General features: G+C 41.1%; 1 protein-coding gene across 4 annotated transcripts in view; it reads right to left on the reverse strand.

The window, feature by feature from the left end:
* Positions 1-27,114, reverse strand: part of FILIP1 (filamin A interacting protein 1) — a 233,184-nt gene that overhangs the window by 127,557 nt on the left and 78,513 nt on the right. Inside the window, exon 1 of one of the 4 annotated variants that reach the window (XM_082249667.1) lies at positions 10,751-10,889. The exons of the other annotated variants lie outside the window; for them this stretch is intronic. The gene's annotated coding sequence lies outside the window, so the exon portion shown is untranslated. Of the gene's footprint in view, positions 1-10,750; positions 10,890-27,114 lie in introns of those variants that run through there. 4 annotated transcript variants of the gene reach the window in all.

The raw sequence follows: 27,114 nt of genomic DNA on the forward strand, positions 1-27,114 counted from the left end.
GTAAAAAGCCATTGCATAAACACATTAATTATTAAAACCAAAATGTGTTTAATGAGCTAATTGTTAATAAATCAAGAGCCATTCACGCCCTAAAGGGAGATGTCCTAAGACAGAGAGCATGACAAAACTGCAAAGCAACAGAACACAGCACAAATTACTTTACTGACCAGACAGCACGCGTGCTGCAAAGAAGCAACGTCTGAAGGGTAAAAGGTTAATACAAATATACAGAATAAAATACACTGCATTAGATACAGCATATCTAGCCAATTTCAGAATGGTACCATGTTTGTAGTCAGTGTTCCGGTGAAAATGGACAGGGAGAAGTGAGTGAAAATGTTCCTTCAAGTTTTGGCCAGCTGATTTAGAATTTAAAAAAATCAACTAATTGATCTTTTATTCAATTGATTAACTACTTTATGCGCTTCAACAACCTTTCAGTGTCCCTTTCTTTCTATACAAATACCTTTTTATATAGAAAATTGGACCTAGCTTACTAAAGTGTGAATTAGGATGAAGGGAAGTAAACCTGCGTTTTCTTGGATAAATCATGAAGTGAATCTTTGTACACTTCAAACCTCCAATCATGTCCATGGGAATCTGAAGACAGTCTTTACATAACTAGATGTTTAAAGCATACATGAGTTCACTTCATTTCAATGTGACCCAGGTTCACTTCATAAACTCATTTCACATTTTAGTAAATCAGGATCTTTGTTTACCAAGTTATACAAAACAAGCAGTCATTACAATATCTAATTATTTATTGGTGAACAATTATCACTGAAACTTTGATAAAAATAATTCAACATAATGTTCATACATCGGTATATTCAGTCAAAGTGTTTTTTACATTCATGGTACATCTACCAGGCTTACCATCACCTTTGCTTAATTGTTGTGTGGTTGAACATTGGTGTTCTGGGTATATATGTTAAAGTTTTTCTTAAAGTGGAAGTAAAGGTTAATATACCTAAGATTTTAAACACTGCTTCCCTCCTCTTCATGTCATGCCTATGCTGCCCCTTATAGATGCACTAATACCATTTTTTTTAACACCAAATACGAGTACCTATACATTTTTTTAAGTACTCACCAATGCCAATTACTGATACCAATCGCCAAAATACACTTATTGGGATTTTTTTGTACCAAAGACATGTAGCAGAATACATTTTGGCCTTAAAACCCAGTGGTGATCAAATACTACCAAAAGAAAACTCTGTGTAAAAAAAAAAAAAAAAGGTAATAATTGCTGGCATTCTTTTCTTTACATTTCAGCTGTTAGCGGGGAAATCCCGCTGACAGCTGAAAGAACCGAGCCAGAAGGTATTGGTTCCGGGTATCAGAGCATTTGCGCGAGTGCCGGTTCTCGTGAAAATGCATAGTATTGGCAACAATACCGATACCAGTTTGTAAAATATCTCTATGTTCATATATTTTTTCTATGTCCTTTGGACTGATCACATGATCTCTAAGATGTTCCTCCCCTTTGTCAATGAGCAGCTCAACAACAGGGCTGAATTCCTAGAGTCGTGATGTCACCTGCTGGCATCAATTGCCCCTTTCTTGTCAGTCCTCCCTCCCATCAGCTGCAGCAGTTGCTCCTTTTACAAGAATAGGATAATAGGCATAATATAAATAACAGTTCTCAAGATTTCCATACAGAGATCTCAGTGAGCATAGGTAATATGTTCTAGTGCTTCAGTTACTTCTATAGGTATTATTATTATTATTATACAGGATTTATGCAGTACAATGTGGAGGCAAACAGTACAGTTACAATATCATTCCATACAAGAGGAATCAGGGGACCCTGCTTGATATATACATTCATGTGTTTGGAGGGATTATGGTGCCAGCCAAGCAAATACCATCAGGGTCAAAGATAAAGGCAGTAAGGCTAGCCCCTGCCACAACGTGCCTTCTTAGCTTGGGTCCCCTGTTACTCCAGACATGCACCCTTTTTCCTTGCCATTGACTGTATAATAGCATAAAGTTATTGTAAACCCTTATTTTTGTAACTAACATACAATACTTTTGCACAGAGAAACCTCGATCCTCCTCTACTCAACTACTCTGCCGGCACCCCTCCCCCCCCCCCTCCTGCTGGGTTCCCACCATAGCAAGCTGCTTGCTATGGGGACACTCATGTGGGCTTGCTCCTGAGACAGCTCTGTGTGTCCTTAGACACACAGAGCACAGCTTAGTCCCGCCCCCCTCCTTACTGGTTGTGATTGACAGAGTCTCCTTACTGCACATTGCTGGATCAAGATCGGGCTCAGAAAACACTCAGAAGGTTTTTTCTTTGCATTAAGGAACCACTTTAAATAAAGTATTTAGTGGATTTGTATATGTTTATCGAGAAGTAGTCTTTCTATGGAAAATAATCAAGATAGCAGTGGGCGTGCACAGTAGGACCCAGATCCAACAGTGAGTACTTTTAAGGAGAGGCTGTGTAGTATCGGGCAGATTGCAAACTGAAAATCTCAGCAGAGCAGGGACATGTAAGTATGCTGAATTCAAAGGCTGCTAAGGATGGGTGTCAGGCCCAACAGGAGTAAACGCACTTACCCTTTAATAAAAAGTACCTTTGACTATAAATCAGGCAGCAAATGTCTTCTGATACACATTCTATTTTTAATTAAAATAATTACATGATAAAATGCAAAGCTTGTAAAAAAAAAAAAAAAAAAAAAAAAAACCCTCTTTATTCAGGGTGCCTTGGTAGGCAGGATGTACATACTACAACCCTTCTTTTGACAGAAGCATTAAAGTATAACTAAAGGCAAAACTTTTTTTTTTTTAGTTTTGGATAGAGTAGAAATAGATTAGAACACCTGTCAGTTTGTATTGCCATCTGTGCCCCCTTTAACTACCTCCCGCCCACCTTATAGACAAATGACGGCGGGCGGAATCCTCTCGCATTCTAGGGCGACGTCCCCAGTCTCACCGCGCTTGCACTCCCTAGGACTCGGCATAACCCTGATCTCAGGAAAGAGCTGATGGCACAGCTCTTTACCCATGTGATGAGCTGTGTCCAATCACAGCTGATCACATGCAAAGAAGGAAATGCCTGTTAACGCCACACAGAGTATGAGGAGAGGAGAGCCAATCAGTGGCATATCCTCACAGGGGAGACCTTTACAAATAATCAGGGCACTGATCATAGGTGCCCTGATTATCAGTGCAGTCCCAACAGTGCCCAGCAGTGATGCCAGTAAGTGCCCATCTGTAATGCTAATCTGTGCCCATCGGTGATGTCAATCTTTTTCCCTATCAGTAATGCCAGTCAGTGCTGCCTTTCAGTGCCCATCATTGCCTGCTCATCAGTGCCGCCCATAAGTGCCCACCAGTGCCGCTCATCAGTGCCACTCATTAGTGCCCATCAGTGCTGCCTATCAGTGCCCATCAGTACCACCTATCAGTGCTCACCAGCGCTGCATATCATTGCCGCCTATCAGTGTCCATCAGTGCTGCATATTACTGCCACCTTATCAGTGCCCTTCAGTGCCGGTTCACACTCTTGCGGCTGCGGCGATCGCATGTAATATCGGAGCGCACTGCTCCTTCATTACATGCGATCGGCTGTGCGGTGCGAATTCAGCCATACACTTTGTATGGCTAAATTCGCACTGCACCCACACAAAAGTCGCACATGACCCTTTTTTTCAGCCGCATCAGGATCGGATCGCACAGTGGTTCACACTTGTGCGATCCGATCCTGTGCGAACTGTAAAGATCGCACTGCAATATGCGATCAAACTAGGAGTGTCGTTAAGATTTCATTGACACCCCCAGCATATCACATATGGCAGTGTGAACTGCCAAGGGTGCGTTTGTGATGCGGGAACAGGCTGCGAATTTGCAGCCTTCCCGCATCACATAAGTGTGACTGGCTGTCAGTGTTGTGGAGATTTTCCTTCACTTCCTGTCCCCTAGCCAAACAGGAAGTGAGAGGAAATCTTTGCAAAGTAAGGAAATTCCTTGGGGACCCCCAGATTACAAGAACTAATGTCCCCAAAGGAAGATTTCCCATCTACAGTATTACTTTTTTGAGGACAACTCAAAATTTTGAATTTTCTTTTACTTTCACTTTCAATGATAATGGTAAACAGGACAAATAGAGAAGGGAAATCTCCCTAACGAGGGTGCAAGCAGCAAAACAAGCTGACAGGGGGTCTAATCCATCTCCACTCTATCCAAAACTAAAAAAAAAAGTTTTGCCTTTAGTAATTCTTCAACAAAATTCACCCTTTCTATTTGTCCTGTTTACCATTATCATTGAAAGTGAGGGTAAAAGAAAATCCCCAAATTTTGGGTTTTCCCTGGAAAAGTAATAGATGGGGAATGTTCCAATGGGGACACTAGTTTTTTTTTTTTGGCCAGTATTTCCTCTCACTTCTTGGGACAGGAAATGAAGGGAAATCTCCACAATGAGCAAAAAAAATAAAAAATTCCGACAGGGGTTATAACGCTCCCTTGCTTTATCCAAAATAAAAAAGAACATGTTGCCTATAGTTCTCCTTTAACCCCTTCCGTACCGCGTCATGTCAAATGACGTCGGCACAAATCCTTTCTCGATCCGGGCCGACGTCATATGACGGCGCCCGGATCTCCCCGCTACTGCGCGCCCCCGGGAGCGCGCAGCGCGGCGATCGGGGGTGAGGCTCGTCCCTCGGACTGAGCCCAACCCCGATCAAGGTAAACAGCCAATGAAATTGGCTGTTTACCACGTGATCGGCTGTGTCAATCACAGCCGATCACATGAGCGGCTCCAGCGCGAGCCGCTCGTTCCTTCCTTAATGCGCGCCCCCGGGGGCGCGCAGCGCAGCGCGGCGATCGGGGACGAGGCTCGTCCCTCGGACAGAGTCGATCCCCGATCTAGGTAAAGAGCCAATGAAATTGGCTCTTTACCACGTGACCGGCTGTGTCCAATCACAGCCGGTCACAAATGTCAACAGAGAACACGGTAACTAGCTGTCACCGTGTTCTCCTCCTCACACACTGATCCTGTGTGAGGAGGAGATTGTGGTAACAGCTAGTTACCAAGTACAGTGCACCCCAAACACACTGATTGCCCCCCCCCCCAATAAAGAGCACCTGTCACTAGCCCATCAAAGTACCCGAGTACCTGTCACCAGCCCATCAGGTACTCTGATGACAGGTACTCGGGTACTCTGATGACAGGTACTCGGGTACTCTGACGACAGGTACTCTGATGGTCTGGTGACAGGTACTCGGGTACTCTGATGACGGGTACTCGGGTACTCTGATGACGGGTACTCGGGTACTCTGACAGGTACTCGGGTACTCGGATGACAGGTACTCGGGTACTCTGATGACAGGTACTCGGGTACTCTGATGACGGGTACTCGGGTACTCTGATGACAGGTACTCGGGTACTCTGATGACAGGTACTCGGGTACTCTGATGACGGGTACTCAGATACTCTGATGACGGGTACTCGGGTACTCTGATGATGGGTACTCGGATACTCTGATGACGGGTACTCGGGTACTCTGATGACAGGTACTCTGGTACTTTGAGTACCCGTCATCGGAGTACCCGAGTACCTGTCACCTACCCATCAGAGTACCCAAGTACCTGTCACCTACCCAACAGAGTACCCGAGTACCTTCCACCTGCTCATCAGAGTACCTGACACCTGAAGTACCCGAGTACTTGCCACCTGCTCATCATTACCCATCACTACTCATCAGTACTCATCAGTACCCATCAGTACCTATCACCTATTAGTATCAGTACTGATCATCCGTACCCATCATCAGTACAGTATCAGTATCACCTATCAGTATCAGTACTACTCATCAGTACTTATCACCTGCCTGTCACCTGCCCATAAGAGTACCCGAGTACCTGTCACCTGCCTATCGGAGTACTCGAGTACCTGCCACTTGCTCATCAGTACCAGAGTACCTGTCACCTGCCCAGCAAAGTACCCGAGTACCTGTCACCCTTCATACAGCCACCATGTCCAAGTCCAAAAAGGTTTATATACGTCGTCCGTTTAAACCTAAATACCGGTGTTATGGCAGCAGATAGCTGCCATAACCCTGGTATTTTTTTAAACGGTGGACGGTTGGCTTTCCGATAAGGGTGGTCCCAGCGGCGGATTCGCCGCGGGATCACCCTTCCCGGGGTGGCGGAAGAGGTGCCCCCCCCCCTCCCGCTGCATTCTGGTCCTTTACCCCGTTTACCGGACCCGCCGGCAGCGGGGAAAACGATCCGGTCCCAGATCCTCACAGACAGGATGTCGAGTGAGGGCAAGCTTGCCCTCACTTGACTCTATGGTCTTGGAGGACCGGAGCTACGGCAAACGTCATTGCCTAGCAACCAGTTTAAAGGTCCCTTTTTTTTTTTCATTTTATTTAATTTTTTTTTAATTTTTTTTTTTTTATTTTTTTTATCTTTTAGTGTACTTGTGAGATCTGAGGACTTTTTGACCCCAGATCTCACAAAAAAGAGGTCCTGTCGTGCCTTTTTTTATTACAAGTAATGTTTACATTTCTTGTAATAGAAATAAAAATGATCAAATTTTTTTTTTTAAAAACAACAGTGTAAAAATAAAAAATAATAAATAAAATAAATAGTAAAAAAAAAAAAAAAAAAAAATTAAAGCGCCCTGTCCCTGCGAGCTCGCGCGCAGAAGCGAACGCATACGGAAACCCCGCCCACATATGTAAACAGTGTTCAAACTACACATGTGAGGTATCGTCGCGATCGTTAGAGCAAGAGCAATAATTTGAGCCCTAGACCTCCTCTGTAACTCTAAGATAGCAACCTGTAGAAATTTTTAAAATGTCGCCTATGGGGATTTTTAAGTACCAAAGTTTGTCACCATTCTGTGAGCGTGCGCAATTTTGAAGCATGACATGTTGGGTATCTATTTACTCGGCGTAACATTATCTTTCACATTATGGAAAACAATTGGGCTAACTTTACTGTTTTCTTATTTTTTAATTAAAAAAAGTGATTTTTTTCCCAAAAAATTGCGTTTGGAAGACCGCTGCGCAAATACGGTGTGATAAAAAATATTGCAATAATCTCCATTTTATTCTCTAGGGTCTCTGCTAAAAAAAAATATATAATGTTTTGGGGTTCTAAGTAGTTTTCTAGCAAAAACAACTGATTTTAGCTTGTAAACACCAAATGTCAAAAATAGGCCTAGGCAAGTGGCTAGGATGCATGATGATGCTCCTTGGATGTTTAGGCCCCTCTATATGGCTAGGCTGTGAAAAAGTCTCACACATGTGGTATTGCCATACTCAGGAGGAGTGGCAGAATGTATTTTGGGGTGTCATTTTTGCTATGTACATGCTATGTGTTAGGAATATTCTATAAATTTACAACTTTGTGTAAAAAAAAAAGTTTTTATTTTTTTCCCACATTTTCCAAAAACTTGTGGAAAAAAATGACATGTTCAAAGGACCCATAATGCCTCATAGAATATACGTTGGAGTGTTTGCTTTCCAAAATGGGGTCATTTTGTGGACTTTTCCATTGTATTGGTGCTCTAGGGCCTTGAAAAGTGTGATAGGTAGTAAGAAAGTTTTATGTGTATTTATGCTCCTAAAACGCCTTATGGTGCTACTTGGACGTGGAGTCTCTTTTTGTGGCCAGGCTGTGTAAAAGTCTCACACATGTGGTATCACCATACTCAGAAGGAGTAGCAGAATGAATTTTGGGGTGTCATTTTTGCTGTGTACATGCTATGTGTTAGAAATAGCTTATAAATTGACAACGTTTTGGGAAAAAAAAAGAAAAAAAAATGTTTTCTTCATTTTCCCAAGAATTGTGGGAAAAAATTATAACTTCAAAAAACTCACCATGCCTCTTACTAAATACCTTGGACTGTCTACTTTACAAAAAGGGGTCATTTGGGGGGTATTTGTACTGTCCTGACATTTCAGGGCCTCAAGAAAGGAGATAGGCCATCAGTACATCTGGTGTGATCAATTTTCAGTAATTGGTACCATAGCTTCTAGACTCAATAACTTTCACACAGACTAAATAATATACACTAATTTGGGTTAATTTTACCAGAGATATGTAGCAGTATAAATTTTGGCCCAAATGTATAAAGAAAAATTAATTTTTTGCAAAATTTTATAATAGAAACTAAAAAAAAGTGTTTTTTTTGCAAAATTTTTGCTCTTTTTTTGCTTATATCACGGAAAAAAAAAACCCCAGTTGTGATCAAATACCACCAAAAGAAAGCTCTATTTGTGTGAAAAAAATGATAAAAATTTTGTTTGATTACAGTGTAGCATGACTGAGCAATTGTCATTCAAAGTGTGAGAGTGCTGAAAGCTGAAAATTGGTCTGGGCAGGAAGGGGGTCTAACTGCTCTGTATGGAAGCGGTTAAAGAGGTTGTAAACCTAAGAATTTTTTTTTTTTTTTAAAACGAACACCTGAAAGACAGTGATGCCACTGGCTGTATGCAAAGTAAATATCTCCTAAACGGTACATGTTTAGGAGATATTTACAGAACCTATAGGTAAGCCTTAATATAGGCTTACCTATAGGTACAAGTTGCAGAGGAGGGTTTACTTCCTCTTTAACCACTTTCCGACCACCCGCCACATATATACTGCGGCATGCTGGCTCGGCTGGACGAATCGCCGTACAAGTATGGCAATCCGCGGAAGCGCTCCTAGGGCAGCGCTCGCTAGGCAGCGGGGATGCAAATCCATGGGACAGGCAGCACAGATTGAAGCCGGGCACCCGCGATCGCTTGCTGTTGAGAAACAAGGATGGTCAGCTGTTGTATACACTGCAGACTGTTGTTCTCTCTGAAATGATCTTCCTATTTAGGATCACAGGTCTCTATGATCATTTTACAATTCCCTCTCCCATACAGTTAGAAATCAATCCCCAAGGCTCACACTTAACCCTTTGATCACCCCTAGGTTAACCCCTTCCCTGCCAGTGTCATTCTTACAGTAACAGTACATATTTGTAGCACTGATTACTGCAGTAATGTTACTGGTCCCCCCAAAAGTGTCAAAAATGTCAGTTTGGGGTCCGATCTGTCCACCGCAATGTCGCAGTCCTGCTAAAATTCACAGATCGCTGCCATTACTAGAAAAAAATAAAATAAAAATGACATAAATCTTTCCCGTAGATTGTAGATGCGATAACGTTTGCACAAACCAAGCAAAATACGCTTATTGGGTTTTTTTTTTACCAAAAATATGTAGCATAACACAAATTGGCCTAAAATTATGAAAAAATTGGATTTTTACATTTTTGGGGGGAATGTTATATAGCAGAATGTGAAAAATATTGTTTTTTTTTTTTTTTTTTTTTTCAGAATTGTCGCTCTTTTTTTGTTTAAAGCGCAAAAAATAAAAATTACAGAGGTGATCAAATACCACCAAAAGAAAGCTATATTTGTGGGGAAAAAAAGGACATCAATTTTATTTGGGTACAGTGTCGCATGACTGCGCAATTGTCAGTTAAAATAACGCAGTGCCAAATCGCAAAAAATGGCCTGGTCATTAAGCGGACAAATCCTTCTGGTCTAGAAGTGGTTAAAGGTTGATTCAACAAAGGTGAACAGTTTATTTTTCGATTTTTGTGATCACTTCAAAGACTGTTTAATTGGAAGTTAAAATGTATATCGGAATTGTATTCTATCAGTCATTGAAATGTAAAATTGTAAATGACCCCTTGCTATGAAGGTAATGGAAACCTTTGCTTGCCATGTTTTTATATTACCAGCATTGCATTGTTTTACGGTTCGCCCCTATGACAGACCTTTCACCGACAGGTGATGAAAGCGTATTTCCTGCAATATCATGTGATAACAGTCTGGTAGATGATGAGTCTTTTTTCCTCTCGTCTGGCTGACAGCTCTTAGAGGGTTAAGACAAGACAGGATATAGCAATTATGTACACAAATGAAAATTATTACTATGTCCTAAGAACAGATGTTCAAAAGAGATCTCTGCATATAGCACAAGAGTAGAGAAAATATTAAAATGAGTGCTAAGCAACAGAGATGTAAGTAGCCATCCTCTTCTAAATGTCTCAAGTGATGTGATTGTGTTAAAGCATTTAGTAGCAGGTAGCATGCAAGTCCCCGCTACATGCAACTCATAGAAATCTTGGAGTGTTTTGATGAATTTTATGTGGACTTTCCTGATAAGAGATTATCCATCTCGCTACACATGCAATGAGAGGCATTATGCATTTCACTATTATTAACTGGCTACAAGATCTTCCCATCTACAGACACTTTTTTTTATTTGAATACTGTTTAACATTTATGACATCTAAAGTTTAACTAATACTCATATTAAATTGTCTGCCAAAAAATTGCTCTTGCTCCTAAAATAATAAAACAATAAAAATAATGGTGACTCTGGACTTTGATATCCCTTTTGGCCATCGTCCAATTTAAAAAAGGAAATGATTGAGAGCAGTTTCTGCGATCCATTCTCACACAGCAAAACATATGCGTGTTTTACATGCACTCCGTAATAAATCTAGAAATAATCAGACATTCACTTGAGAAATGTAAAGCTGCAAGGCATTTTCCTTTTTCAGGAAATATTTTTCATTTTAATTGTAATGTCAGAGGCTGAGCTGTATAAAGTATGTATTTTTGTACACGCTAATCCTTCTCTCATCATTGCAATAGAATATTATAAACACATCTGACTTATATCATGTAACAGGACCTCTAGGACTTCTCCTGGCATCATGGTAATAGAAGCTTACCTGTATCTGATGTCACTGTCCCCCCTTCTCCTTCCCTCTGCATTCACCTTCACTCAACTTCATGTAACTTTGCTTAGCAGAGCTTTGTGTTCCTGCTCACTTTGCCACACCTACCATTATAACCCTCCTCTCTGTGATATGTGTTCAATCTTTGTTCCCTGGTCATGGTATGCAGACTTGCAGATGATGTATGAAGACTACATCCAGCATGTGAACAGCGATGACTGTTAATCATTTCTCCAGTGGGCTTTCCTATGCCTCTGAAGAGTTCAGCGTTGTCATTTTTGTGGTCGTTTCACACTATATAAATATTTTGCAGCATGATGATGTCACAGTGTTTCTGAATTGTTGAGAGTGATGAAGGCACTAAAGAATCATTTTTTTGTTTTACAGGCAGTGATTATATGAATGAAGGGCCCTGACCTTCCTGATGCTGAATAATGATCAGCTCATTGGTCTGAAAGGCTGTTTTAGGTTTAATAGGTTACTGTTTAACCATTGTGCTGCTCCGACTGCATTGTGAACACAATTCTGCTTTTGTAAAAGGATGTAAAAAAAAAAAAGTGTCTGTTTAAAGTCTTTGCATAATGTGGTGTAGTTGCATTTGGGATTATTTTTTTTGCAAAACAGTCAGGGCATATTTTCAAGAAAACATATTTTTACACTATACTAATAAACTTTAAAGACCAAGTCAGTTCACTGGCTCAAAGTTATTTTACACTTGTTAAAGCGGTAGTAAAGTCTCTTTAAAAAAAAAAAAATGGTCCTCTTGCAGGTTAATGTCATAATGTGCTAGTATGCACTACATGACAGACTTACCTGTAAAGCGGATTCCTCCAACAGCATCACTGACAGGGCGTCCATCTTCACCCGGTCTTCCATCTAAATTTTGCATGCTCCGGCCACTTTAATGGCTGGGCAGCAATGATGTCACATTGGGGGTCCCAATGGCGGCACAGTGCTCTAAATGGAGGGCACACTTAAGTGTGCCGTCCATACCAAGAGCAGTGCGCATACGCTGGCTGCTATGAATGTAATTATCTCCTAAAAAGTGCACGATATTCACTGTACCAACAGCTAAGCCTTATTATAGGCCTACCGGTACGTACAGATGAAAAAGCAGACTTTACTACTGCCTGGTCATTTAAATATATTTCTGCATATCAAATATAGCCCATAGCCTAGAGCCACAGGGCTATAAGGAGAAGCACACAGCTACCCATTCATCAGGGTTGATTTACTAAAAATAAATTCCCAGAGCTTAATGAATGTGGTGAAAATAAATTTTGCAAGGAAATTAGCTTCACTAATTTACTAAACTCTGGGGATAATTCCCTTGCAAATTGAAACTTAGGCTGGCCATACACTATACAATTTTCTTGTTCAACTTTGCTTTAGATTTACCAAAACCATGTGATATAGGGTCAAACCTAAACACTTTCAATTTGTATGTAATCAGACAGGCCCTTGCACTACATAGTTTAAGGTAAATCTAAAGGAAATTGAATAAGAAAATTGTATAGTGTATGGCCAGCTTTAATTTGCAAAGTGAACAGCTTATTTGTCTTTAGTAAATCAAACCCATAATGGTTAGTAAAGCCTAGAGCAGTGACATGACCCATAGGCGGTAATGTCCCATTCATTGTTGACGCTCCCTCCTCTCCCCTAAAGCCACACTTGCTGACACAGTGGAGCCGCATCACATGACCAGACCGGAGCAGCCAAAAAATAGGTAAGTATGCACATCTTTCTTACACAGGTTAGTTAGCAGGGAAGGGGAGAAGAGGACAGTTTTAAACAAGTTAGTTATGAACTGGAATCACACTTTAGAATACGGTTGCTAGATGTCTTCAGTTTCCGGGGACAGTCCCCGGCCTGAGGCCAGTGTCCCTGGACCAAGTCTGTCCCCGGTTTTGTCCCCAGCTGAAACACCCCCAAATTTCTCTCCAGGACCCCCATAAATGCACCCACACACACACAAGTATTTGCAAATCTGCATCAATCCAACCTGGATTGATGCAAACTTTGCAAGCAATGTGACTGATCTGGAACTTGATGTGCAAGGATAGAGCCACAGAAGCCAATACTCTTCTTCTAGTTCCAGCTACACAGTCTCTCAGAGTGGCGGAGTGATATTTTTGTGGGAGAGGGCCAGCATTCTACAGCCTGGCTGTGCTCTGTATAGTTTCCCCTGTGTGGACCCAGCAAGCAAGGAATGATCATATATTACTGCTGTCCATTACATGTACAGTATGTGCCCCAGAATGCACTCTGCCCTTTGTGTGTAATGCACTGCTGAGCCCTGCACTCTATAGGTAATGCACTGCTTAGCCCTGCTATCTGTAGGTAACGCACTGCTGAGCCCTGCATTCTATAGGTAATGCACTGCTTTGCCCTGCATTCTGTAGATAACCCAGTGCTGAGCCCTACATTATGTAGGTAACACACTGCTGAGCCCTGCATTCTGTAGATAACGCACTGCTGAGCCCTGCATTTTGTAGGTAAAGAACTGCTAAGCCCTGCATTCTGTAGGTAATGCACTGCTGAGCCCCGCTTTTTGTAGGTAATGCACTGATGAGTTCTGCATTCTGTAGGTAAAGAACTGCTGAGCCCTGCAATCTGTAGGTAATGAACTTCTGAGCCCAGCATTCTGTAGGTAACGCACTCCTTAGCCCTGCACTCTGTAGGCTATGCACTGCTGAGCCCTGCATTCTGTGGATAATGCACTGCTGAGCCCTGCATCCTGTAGGTAAAGAACTGCTGAGCCCTGCATTCTGTAGGTAACGCACAGCTGAGCCCTGCATTCTGTAGGTAACGCACTGCTATGCCCTGCATTCTGTAGGTAATGCACTGTTAATCCTTGCATTCTGTAAGTAAAGAACTGCCGAGCCCTATATTCTGTAGGTAAGGCACAGCTGAGCCCTGCATTCTATAGGTAACGCACTGCTGAGCCCTGCATTCTGTAGTTAATGCACTGCTGAGCCCTGCATTCTGTAGTTAACACACTGCTGAGCCCTGCATTCTGTAGGTAAGGCACAGCTGAGCCATGCATTCTGTAGGTAATGCACTGCTGAGCCCTGCATTCTGTAGGTAATGCATTGCTTAGTCCTGCATTCTGTAGGTAATGCCCTGCTCAGTCTTGCATTCTGTAAGCAAAGAACTGCTAAACCCTGCATTCTGTAGGTATTGCACTGCTGAGCCCTGCATTGTGTGGGAAAGGCACAGCTGAACCCTGCATTCTTAGGTATTGCACTGCTAAGCCCTGCATTCTGTAGGTAAAGCATTTCTGAGCCCTGCATTCTTTATGTAGCGCGCTCCTGAACCCTACATTCTTTACATAACGTGCTCCTGAGCCCTGCATTCTTTATTTAGCGTGCTCCTGAGCCCTGCATTCTTTATGTAGCACGCTCCTGAACCCTACATTCTTCATGTAGCATGCTCCTTAGCCCTGTATTCTTTTTGTAGTGCACTCCTGAACTCTGCAATCTGTTTTTTCTCTATCTCATCTTGTTAACATTTGGTAGTCATATCCCAAAAAAATTCTAAGAAGTATCTTTTTTTTTAGCTCATGGACGAAATGTGAGAAATAACATATATATCATACAATCATTCCATAAACACATACTACATACACTGCATATATAATTTGAGGAAAATATGCTTATAAAAACAGTCAGTCAGTGGGAGTAATAGTGCCCATCTTTGGGGTCAGTGGTAGTAATAAATAGAAGTAATAGTGCCCCTTGTGTCAGTAACAGGAATTATGCCTCGTTGTTAGTGTCAGTGGAAGGAATAGTGTCTTGCATCAGTGGAAGGAAAAGTACCCCAAGGGCCGGATAAAGGCAAGCAAAAGACCACATCCGAACCCTGGGCCACAGTTTGAAGACTCCTGTCCTACAGCATTAAAAGTCTATAAAAGTATTCTCTGTTGAGCTTCCACCTAAAGGATTTCTCCTTTGTCCTCAGTGTTTCCCTGGTGATAGTCCAATGTGCATGCTTTGTGTGTATAGGCGCCAAATGTATTTCCTGCTAAAAAATTTTTCCCTAGTTCTGGATGGTGTCAAATTTTTACTGCTTTCTGGGGCTCAGCTAGAGAGAGATTTACCTAAACATCCTGTCCTGCTGACTATAATAGACAGGAAGTGCAGAGAACTCTTTCACAGCAACACAGACAGAAATAAAAAAGCTTTTTTGGTTTAATAAACATCTTAAAGTGATACTAAAGTCTAACTTTTTTCTCCTTTGAAAATAACAAACATGTTAAACTTACCTGCTCCGTGTAGTTGGTTTTGCACCGAGCAGCCCAGACCTCCTCTTCTCTGGTCCCTCTTCTGTGCTTCTGGCTCCTCCCTCCTGTTGAGTGCCCCCACAGCAAGCAGCTTGCTATGGGGGCACCTGAGCGGAACTGCAGCTCTGTGTGATCATTAACCACTTGCCTACTGGGCACTTATACCCCCTTCCTGCCTAGGCCAATTTTCAGCTTTCAGCGCTCTCACACTTTGAATGACAATTGCGCGGTCATGCTACAGTGTACCCATATGAAATTTTTATCATTTTTATCATTTTTTTCACACAAATAGAGCTTTAATCACCTCTGGCTTTTTTATTTCTTACAAAAAAAAGAAAAAAGACAGAAAATTTTGAAAAAAAAAAGTTTTTCTTATTTTCTGTGAGTACATTTTGAAAATAAATACATTTTTCTCCTTCACTAATGTGCGCTGATGAGGCGGCACTGATGGGCACTGATAGGCTGCACTGATGGGCACTGATGAGGTGGCACTTATGGGAACTGATGAGGTGGCACTTATGGGCACTGATGAGGAGGTACTAATATGCCGCACTGATGAGCACTGATAGGTGGCACTGATAAGCAGCACTGATAGGCGGCACTGATGAGCACTGATAGGTGGCACTGCTGGGCACTGAGAGGTGGCACTGCTGGGCACTGAGAGGTGGCACTGCTGGGCACTGATAGACGGCACTGACGGGAGGCACTGATGGGCACTGAGAGGCGGCACTGATGGGCATTTATGGGTGGCACTGATGGGCACTGATGGGTGGCACTGATGGATACTGACGGGTGGCACTGCTGGGCAGCACCATCAGTGCCCACACTCAGTGCCCATAGTGCTGCTAGTCAGTGCCCATCAGTGCCTAGATGAGCAGGCACTGATGGGCACTGACTGGCAGCACTATGGGCACTGACTGTGGGCACTAATTCGGGGCACTGATGGTGGGCACTGTGGGCAGTTGTGGCATTTTTTCCCCTCTTCTGTAATCAGGGCACTGGTGATCAGTGCCCTGATTACATTCCTTTGTGTCCCCTTACCGGTGATCTGCTCTCCTCTTCCTCACACTGCAGTCTCCGTGTGAGGAAGGAGAGCTGGCGATGAGAGATGATCTCATATGTTTACATATGAGATCATCTCTCATTGCACGGTCCGATCACGTGGTAAATGGCCGCTGTGATTGGCCATTTACCACGATCTGTGATTGGCTGTGTCCAAGGGACACGGCCGACACAGATTTTCCCCGATGTGCGCTCGCGGGAGCGCACGGGGAGCCTGATACTGGGAGGCCGTTCAAAGACGGCCTCCCGGAAATTCGAGTCCGCGCTGTAGCCGTACTTCGGCTATAGTGCGGGCCGGAAGTGGTTAAGACACAGAGCTGTGGTCTGCCCCCCCCCCCCTCAATGGCTCACTGGCTTTGAATAAAAGCAGTGGAAGTCAATGGCACTTCCTTGCTGTCGCAGCCAATGAGGAGGGGAGTCCAGACAGCTGAGTCTGTCGTGCAACATCGCTGGATTCAGATGGGGCTCAGGTAAGTATTAGGGGAGGCTGCTGCACACAGAATGCATTAGGATAAAAAAAACCTTCTGCCTGTACAACCATGTTAAGTCATCATAATGACTTCATATATATGTAACGTTACATGTCACATGTCTGCAAAAAAATGAAATGTTCCACAGAAAACAGTGCCTATTTATAGATGTAGATTGCACTTAGAGTTTCCTGTAAACAATAAGCAAGAAGAAAATAAACTGATGTGGTATATAGATATAAAATATGAAATTGTTTATATGGGTAGATAAGGAAAGGGGGGTTGAATGATAAATGGATTCATGTACTTATCAAAAACTGTGCTACAATCTATACTTAGGATGTCTACCTAACAAGCCATAAATAGAAAAGAGGCGCAAAGGACTAGAAATGCCATTACATCATCTCACTCAAAAGTCAGCATGATTAGATTTAGCCACCCAGAGAACCACAATCTTAGCCAAATCTTGGCAGTACTGTTTACACAATAAAAGAGGTCTACCACACACAGCGTTCATGTCATTTTACATTGGCAGGAATGGTACGAAACGTAAGTGTGCTCATTTATTTGTAAAGTGATAATAACATGTTTAAAGCCTAAGTTTAGTAAAAAAAAGAAAAAAATTCAACACAAGAGACATTACTTGCAATCAACGTGATGTGTACTTTGTGCTGCTGGCTCCTGCATTAGTTAGGATTTTCCCATAGACTTCTATTAGATTGTTTATTTTTGGTGTATTTTTTGAAGGAGCACCAAAGATGCAGCATTTGCACTTTTTTTTGCAAAATTGTTATTGAATTTTCACAATTATTCAGCAAAATATCCAGAACGAAAATCCAAATAGGGAAACAAAAAAAAATAAATAATAATAAAATTGGTGCACTTTCAGAAAAGGTATCAAAATGTCCCAAACTAATGGAAGTCTATGGGAAAGCTGGGGTACACTGTGCTGCACCTGTGCTGTAGGGAAACTGCAACAGAGCAATGTGAAAGCACGCTTTAAATCTCCCCCCTCTGATCTTCAACTACCCCTGTCACCATATTATTATGGTGCGGCTTGGGTCAATAAAGAGATCCATCATAGGCACTCATCAAGAGTTACACTACAAGGTCAATAAATCTGGTGGGTGAATGAAGTATCAGAAAAATAGAGGGGATACGACATACCAAAATTTGTCAGGAAGGAGGTTAGTACCCCAATACATATTTAAATAAAATCAACAAAATGTTTTAAGAGACAATACATAACATAATAAAAAGCATTATTGCAAAAAGAAAAAAAATTGTTGTGAATTCGCCACTGGATTACTTTTAGAAGCATCAGGAGGGGTCGCCCCCCTTCCCCAACAACCGCCATTTTATTCTCTAGGGTCTCTGCTAAAAAAATATATAATGTTTTGGTGGTTCTAAGTAATTTTTTAGCATAAAATACAGATTTTTACTTCCTTTAAACAAAGAATGTTAGAAAAAGGCCTGGTCAGCAATACATATATACAGTGCGTCTGGAAAGTATTCACAGCGCTTCACTTTTTCCACATTTTGTTATGTTACAGCATTATTCCAAAATGGATTAAATTCATTATTTTCCTCAGAATTCTACAAACAATACCCCATAATGGCAATGTGAAAGAAGATTGTTTGAAATCTTTGCAAATTTATTAAAAAAAAAATAAAAAATATTATATGTACATAAGTATTCACAGCCTTTGCCATGACACTCAACATTGAGCTCAGGTGTATACTGTTTCCACTGATAATCCTTGAAATGTTTTCTACAACTTGATTAGAGTCCACCTGTGGTAAATTCAGTTGATTAGACATGATTTGGAAAGGCACACATCTGTCTATATAAGGTTCCACAGTTACCAGTGCATGTGAGAGCACAAACCAAGCCATGAAGTCAAAGGAATTGTCTGCAGACCTCGGAGACAGGATTGTATAGAGGTACAGATCTGGAGAAGGGTAAAGAAAATGTTCTGCAGCATTGAAGCTCCCAATTAGCACAGTAGCCCCCACCATCCATAAATGGAAAAAGTTTGGAACCACCAGGAATTTTCCTATAGGGGCCGCCCCGCTAAACTGTGCGATGGGGGGAGAAGGGCCTTAGTCAGGGAGGTGAAAAAGAACCCAAAGGTCACCCTGACAGAGCTTCAGTCTTTCTCTGTGGAGAGAGGAGAACCTTCAAGAAGAACAACCATCTCTTCAGCATTACACAAATAAGGCTTGTATGGTAGAATGGCCAGACGGAAGCCACTCCTCAGTAAAAGGCAGATGACAGCCCACCTGGAGCTTGCCAAAAGGCACCTGAAGGACTTTTAGACCATGAGAAACAAAATTCTCTGCTCTGATAATACAAAGATTGAACTCTTTGGCCTGATTTGCAAGCGTTATGTCTGGAGGAAACCAGGCACCACTCATAACCTGGCCGATACCATCCCTATAAGGAAAAATGGTGGTGGCAGCATCATGCTGTGGGGCTGTTTTTCAGCAGCAGGAACTGAGAGACAAGTCAGGATCGAGGGAAAGATGAATGCAGCAATGTACAGAGATATCCTTGATGGAAAACTGCTCCAGAGCGCTGTGGACCTCAGACTGGGGCGAAGGTCCATCTACAACAACCCTAAGCACAGCCAAAATAACAAAGGAGTGGCTAAGGGACAACTCTGTGAATGTCCTTGAGTGGCCCAGCCAGAGCCCAGACTTAAACCCAATTGAACATCTCTGGAGAGATCTGAAAATGGCTGTGAACCGACGCTTCCCATCCAACCTGATGGAGCTTGAGAGGTCATGCAAAGAAGAATGGGAGAAACTGACCAAAAATAGGTGTGCCAAGCTTGTAGCATCATACTCAAAAAGACTTGAGGCTGTAATTGGTGCCAAAGATGCTTCAACAAAGTATTGAGCAAACGCTGTGAATACTTCCATACACACACATATATACAGTATATATATATATATATATATATATATATATATATATATATATATATATATATATATAGATATATATATATATATATCTATATATATATATATATATATATATATATATATATATATATGTATATATATATATATATATAGGAAAGACTAACACAGAGAAGTTATCCTCCAACAAAAAGAAAGATACAATTTGACTAAGGTTATTGGTAAGAAAAACACAGAGAGGAGAATACCTTTAGTTTCACAGTTCCATCCATTTTCACCTCAGGTACAAAGAATTATACAGAGACACTGGTATATATTAAAAGAAAATGATCCTTTCGTTATTGAATTTCCCGTACCCCCTTTACCCTCATATAGGAAAGGTAGGACACTGCAAGATAGGCTGATGAAAACTGATTACTATACTGCACTTAGCCCTATAACTATATTTTTGGGGCCATGCATCACCGGCTCATATCCATGTTTAAATTGCCTACAGTGCAACTCTATGATCAAAGGTAAAGGTTTTACACATCCACATAAAGGACATAATATCAGTATAAAAAACCACTATACGTGTCAATCAAATTATGTAGTATACATCATCAAATGTCCGTGTGGTTTATTTTATGTAGGGGAATCTACACAGAAGGTCAAAGATAGAATTGCTAGACACAAATACTCTATTCGGGATAAGTTAGTGCAGCTCCCCCTAGCAAGGCATTTTGTAGAAGAAAAACATTCAGTGTCCCAACTTAAGTTTATGGTTATAGATGGGATTAAAAAAAATAGAAGCGGTGGGGATCATTAATTTTTTTTAACCAAACGTGAGGTACATGGGATACATACTCTTGATAATTTACAGACAAAAGGGTTAAACTCAGAAGTGGATCTTTATCTTTTTATTTAATTCTTTTTGGTTAAATTTTTTGGTTTAATTTTGATAGTTTATAAGTCTATTTTGATTGATATGTGATATAATTTGATACATTTAATGTATAATTTTGTAATAATAGGATGAATTCAGAATTCCTCAACATGTTTTGAGGGGTCAACTGCTTCATCAGGAGGGTGGAGGTGTTAGGAATGAGCATCTAAATAAACAAAGACATAGATAAGGTAAGTGACAATAACATGTGAAACTTTATTCATTGTCTACATCAACAATATTAGCAAAAGAATAAAGCAATGGTAATAAAATGGCTCACTAAAAAGAGTTGCACATGTCACAGTCATCTGCCGTAGAGCTGTGCTCAGGGGTGAGCATGGGTATGCACATACAAGAGCCACTGAAGGGAGGGGAGAACATAGGAACATGTAGATTCTAATCTAATTTAACTAGAAAGCACTGATGGCACTATAGTTACAACAGGAGCAAGAAGATATTATAAGTCATTTGGAGGAAATAATATTCTCTTACCTTTTAGACAAAATAGATTTTTATTATTCCTCACTCATTGAGAGTGCCTACTATACCTGCCCTTTCTTTACTGCTCCTCCATTTATAGATGCTGTGTTATAGCTTAAATGAATGAAACCCAATCTCTGAATGGAGGACAGCTGGATGATTGATCATGTTTCATTCACAGAATGAAGTACAGAGTATAGCTTCTATGAATGAAGGAGGTGGAAAGGACAGGCATAGTCGGTCACTCTTGATATGTCGCTGTGACAAGTCCCTTGGCTCTTTTAAACCCTGCTGCACCAGAAAATTGAATACGGATGTAGGGGAGGATCAGAGGAGGAAGATTTCAACTAAAGCAGAAGCCAGTAGCACAAGGGATAGATTGGTTTGATAGTAAGTAATGTGCCTTATGTGTATTTTTTTTAAACTTTTGACAAAACTTAGGTGTGCAATGAATATGTACATATATATTAGGCTTCAGGGTACAAAATATGCTTTTCTGGAGCTTTCCTACATGATACATGTAACAATACATGTAAAAGGTCATTGCCTTTTTATCTGATGACTGGTCAGAGATAATTATAATTATAATAAATTCAGAGTAATGAAAAGTTTATTTAGTATGTGTAAATATACTGAAATCTGCTGCAAATGGATAATCAACACCTACTGATAACCCTTCCTTTTACATCATTATCATCATTTGTTGCATACCTACAGAAATTTCGAATGAGGCTCCTAGTGGGAGAGGTGCTACAAAATGTATGGCAGGCAAAAAGACTTTTGCCTAATTTGGACCTAGTGTGTGTAGGCTCTACTAGGAAAAAATGTACTCAATGTGTTTTGTAATTGACCAGTTCATACACTGTATAATATGCAATAATACTATAAAAAATTATAGTAATATTTATTCATTGTTAACATGGTCTTATCAGACACTCAGAAACACAAAAAAAAAAACTTTTTAATCAAATTGTGTATCATAATATATAATTTAAAATGCAGCTAATCTAAATACTGCAACTCCCTCCTCACTGGCCTACCTTTTCATAGGTTATCCCCCCTTCAGTCATTCTATTATGAATGCTGCTGCTAGTCTTATACACCCTACTAACCGATCCGTGACTGCTGCTCCTCTCTGCCAATCCCTTCACTGGCTTCCCCTATCCCACTGTCTAAAATTTAAAATACTAACTACATCATACAAGGCCATCCACATCATCGCCCCCCGGCAACATCACCAACCTCATCTGCAGATATCGCCCAAATCATCCTCTCCGCTCCTCCCAAGGCCTCCTGTTCTCTAGCTCCCTTGTTACCTCCTCCCATGCTCATCTTTAAGACTTCTCCAGAGCCTCTCCTATTCTCTGGAAATCCTTTCCTCAGTTTGTCTGGTCAGCCCCTACCCTGTCCGATTTAGACGATCCTTAAAAACTCACTTATTCAGGGAAGCTTACTGCACCTCCACCTAAGAACTGTACCCTAGTCACCTCCATCACATCATCCCCCACAGCTATTACCTTTTGTACCACCTCCCCCTCCCTTTAGATTGTAAGCTCTGTGAGCAGGACCCTCCTATTCCTTCTGTATTGAACTGTATTGTAATTTTACTGTCCCCACTCTACATTGTAAAGCACTGCGTGAATTGTTGGCGTTACATAAACCCTGTATAATAATAATTAAAAAAATAATAATAAAAAAAATTCTTAAATCTGTCTTTATTTTATCTATGTGTAATCCTCTGTAGAGCAGCACCCTGAAATGAGAGGGTCAGCACTCTGAGCTAATAAGGGGTCCATTACTTTGTACAATACAGTCAGTCTGACAAGATACATACTGTATTTTCTGGCGTATAAGACTACTTTTGAACCTCAAAAAAATCCCCCAAAAATGGGGGGGTCGTCTTATACGCCGAGTATAATATCTCCAAGGTAACCTAAGTATAAGTATTACTGGTAGATGAAAATTAGGGGGGTCGTCTTATAAGCCCAGTCGCCTTATACGCCGGAAAATACGGTATCTACAACAGGAGAAGAAAGCACAGGGGTACTTTTTTTTCTGCTGTTCCTTAATTGTCCAATCAGCAGACTGGAGAACAGTTCATCTATGTGATGTGGTACTGTATGTGTGGGGTGTATAATTGGGATTTTTTACACCATTACGATAAATTGGTTTAAATATTGGTAAGACCATTTGAAATTCTAAAACTTCAAAGTTGTTTCCTTCCAGATGAAACTGTATTTCTTATCCTTGTCTTTCAGAATAGTTCATATTCCCATTGCACACCTACCTGGGTATAGGCACATCTGTTGTGGGTGCTGCAGCGATCACCAGCTGGATATTGGATCTATCACAGATAAACATACATGTTTGCCAGCACACCATGGATCTTGCACAGCAGTCCAAAGAAACTTTTTATTGAAAAGGGATCACATCAGGATAAGTGCAACGTTTTGGAGTCACGCAGGACCCCTTCGTCAGGCATGTGATGACACATGCCTGATGAAGGGGTCCTGCGTAACTCCGAAGCGTTGCACTTATCCTGATGTGATCCATTTGAAATAAAAAGTTTCTTTGGACTGCTGTGCAAGATCCATGGTGTGCTGGCGAACATGTATGTTTATCCTTGTCTTTGTCCTTTTTCTTATCTATGTGATATACTCACAAATTACTGAGAATTCTATATTGAGACTTAGCACAGTGTCTCCTTGCATCAGATCACACATGTTTAATCTTCCAAGGCCAATTTCCTAAAAATGTAATAGTATGTATTTATTATGTGTTAATAGCTAAGAGCTGCTGTTGGAGATGTGAGTTAGTGTATTATGAAACATTACATATGCAGGCTCTGCATCCTCCTTTGCAGTTTTACACAATATAATTTACTAATTCTTCTCACAATGCAAGTGATTGGGTTGGCTGATGCAATACAAAAAGTGTTCTCTATGTGTGGCTGATATCCTATCTCAGCAAGTTGCTATAGAGCAGGGATCCTCAAACTACGGCCCTCCAGTTGTTGCAGAACTACACATCCCATGAGGCATTGTAATACTCTGACATTTACAGACATGACTAGGAATGATGGGTATTGTAGTCCCTGAACAACTTGAGGGCCATAGTTTGAAGACCCCTGCTTTAGAGGGAGGTTAAACTGCAAACACAAAAAACAGTCCTAGCTGTAAAGTAAAACAGCATACATATACAAGCTTCACAAGAGGGGCAGGCCATGGCCTCTAGTCCCAATCTGTAAGGGAGCATGGGTTAGGATCTTACTACTGTCACTAAAACAGTATGGCTGGTGGCAAACCCTCTATAACAGTGGTTCTTAACCTGGGTTCGATCGAACCCCAGGGGTTCGGTGAGTCAGTCTCGTGGGTTCGGCGGAGGTCATTTCTGAACCTGTCTCTGAAAGACAACAGCAGAAGTCCCACTGATTTGCAGTAAATATTCATTATTATGTTTTTGTTTTTGTGTGAAAATCATGTTTTAATGGTTTTGTTCTTTAATGGTTTTGCTCATTTTGTGCATCTATGTATAAATATATACCTATGTTTTGAATTTGAAAAAATCATATTTTATTTTTCCAATTAAGAAGGGTTCGGTGAATGCGCATATGAAACTGGTGGGGTTCAGTACCTCCAACAAGGTTAAGAACCACCGCTCTATAATATACAAATCAGTCAGCATGAGGAGTCTACAGCCAGGTCACAAATACAAGAAATCAAATTTCCTAAGTAGTAAAATGCTGTAAATGAGCTCTAAAGAGTGTTCATTTTTATTAGGGACCCCGATAAATGGAAAATTATATTTTGTGTGAGACAGTCCAAGTCATAGCCAGAGAAACTCTTTAGAGACTAAGAACAGGCACGTACCTAATGTGGCAGACAAACTTGCGGCGCTCTGTAGTTATGATGTATTTTAACAAGCAGATGGCGATGGATACGCATATAACATTTTTCTCAGAGATACACCTGTTCAGCACCTACATATAGAATTGTTCCAAAATTGTGATCATTATGATGCATTTTTGTTTAACATTACATTAGCATGCTCTTTTATACAAATGTAAGTCCCTTAATAACGTCAATGTTAAATCGTGTCTACTGACGCATTTGTCAACTGCAGGAGAATATGCTGGCAGTCACATAACACTAATCTCATTTGATGCAGGTTAGATTACACCTCAGTGATCCGAGAAAAGGAAATGCCTTCAGTAAGGGCTAATATTAAACTCTCAGTACACAGCAGACAACAGATGGAAACTGACTGATGGGAAAGTCTTTTTATATTTAGAAATCATTAGATTGTGTACTTGTTGTGACCCCCTTGAAATTTATGAGCATTCATTTTTCATTGGGGAAAAATAGACAAGTAATCCAGTGCTGACGCAAGCGATTAATAATACCATTTTCCAGAGCAAAAAGATGTAAAATAAAGTAAACATGTTAATAAAAAAGCATTGCTGACCAGCAGCCATGTTTTATAGTTTCCTAAATGCCTCATTTTTAATTTCCTTTCTCTAAAATATATAGCTAGTGTATATGACAAACATATAGATAGGTTGATACATATTGCTGGCTGTCTTCATTACATAGACCCTTCAGCTCTATGTGTATAGATGTACATGCATACAGTTCCCATATACTAACAGAATATAATGTGACCTGGTGCAGCCAGTGATTATATGCACTTGCTGTACAAAGCCCTCCTGACTGAAAACTGTGTTTGTTTGCCACCTTGCTGAATAAGGGCTCTTTCACACAGGACTGTTCAGATCCGCCTGTCAGTTTTTCAGGAGGATCTGAACGGATGCCCCATGCATCTCTATGGGGCAGCAGATGTCAGCGGAGACATGTCCGCTGACACCCGCTGCCATCCGATCTGATCCTATCCATCAAATTCGGACGGATAGAAACCCTATTTTCCATCTGTCCAGCGGATCGGATTGGATGGAATCGGATGAGAGCGGACAGGCGGTCCATTTTCATCCAATTCCCCCATAGAGGAGAGCGGGGATCTGACACCTCTGTCTCCACACACAGAGCGGAGATGGAGCTGTCATCCGCCTGCTCAGCAGGGAATCAGCGGATCGATCCCCAGCTGAGCAGCACGGCTCCGTCGACGGAATGGAGCTGTGTGAAAGAGGCCTAAAAGTGCAGAACAAACTTTCCTTCTCTGTTTTTGGGTATCCCTGTTTCATGCTTGGTTTACCACTGCCAATACCAGTTAAGCCTGTCCCCTTTTCTTTTCATAACAGAAATTCATCATCCAAGCAAAAATGCGTACCCTCTCCTTAGACAAGCTATTCCCCCCACAATACCTAATTTCTATGTAGCAATCCTATGGACCTTCCTCCCCAAGCAAGAGGAAGAATCATACAACACACATCCCAGCACTAGAGAGATGCGTGCTGGATATTTCCCAGAGGGAAAAATGACACAGAATCATCGATCTGCCATATTTCAGTCCAGGTAGAGATTGGAGATCCAACGGTTGGAAGATATACACCCAGGGGAACTTGGCAGAAAGCTATGACCAGGGCCAAGTAACATTGCTGGTCAGTGTAACTGTAACACATATTAACCACTTAAGCCCCGGAGGATTTGGCTGCTAAACGACCAGAGGGCATTTTGCGATTCGGCACTGCGTGACTTTAACGGACAATTGCGCGGTCGTGCGACGCTGTACCGAAACGAATTTGGCGTCCTTTTTTTCCCACAAACAGAGCTTTCTTTTGGTGGTATTTGATCACCTGTGCGATTTTTTGATCACGCGCTATAAACAAAAAAAGAGCGTAAATTTTGCAAAAATAGCAATATTTTTCCCTTTTTTTTATATGAAATTCCCCCAAAAAAAAATGTAAAAATCAAAATTTTTTAATATTTTCGGCCAATTTGTTTTATGCTACCTATGTTTGGTAAAAAAAATCGCAAAAAGCGTATTTTGATTGGTTTGCGCAAAAGTTATTGCGTTTACTAACAAAGGGAAAGATTTTTGTCATTTTTGTTGTTTTTTTTTTTAACGCGTAATGGCGGCGATCTGCGATTTTTTTTGCGGTACTGCGACATTGCGGCGGACAGATCGGACCCTTGACTGACATTTTTGACACTTTTGGGGTTACCAGTGACATTTCTACAGTAATCAGTGCTATACATATGCACTGTTACTGTAAAAATGCACTGGTAGTGAAGGGGTTAACTTTATTTGAGAGGGA

The sequence above is a fragment of the Pelophylax lessonae genome (assembly GCF_965119305.1).
Source record: "Pelophylax lessonae genome assembly, chromosome: 3".
Lineage (NCBI taxonomy): Eukaryota > Metazoa > Chordata > Amphibia > Anura > Ranidae > Pelophylax > Pelophylax lessonae.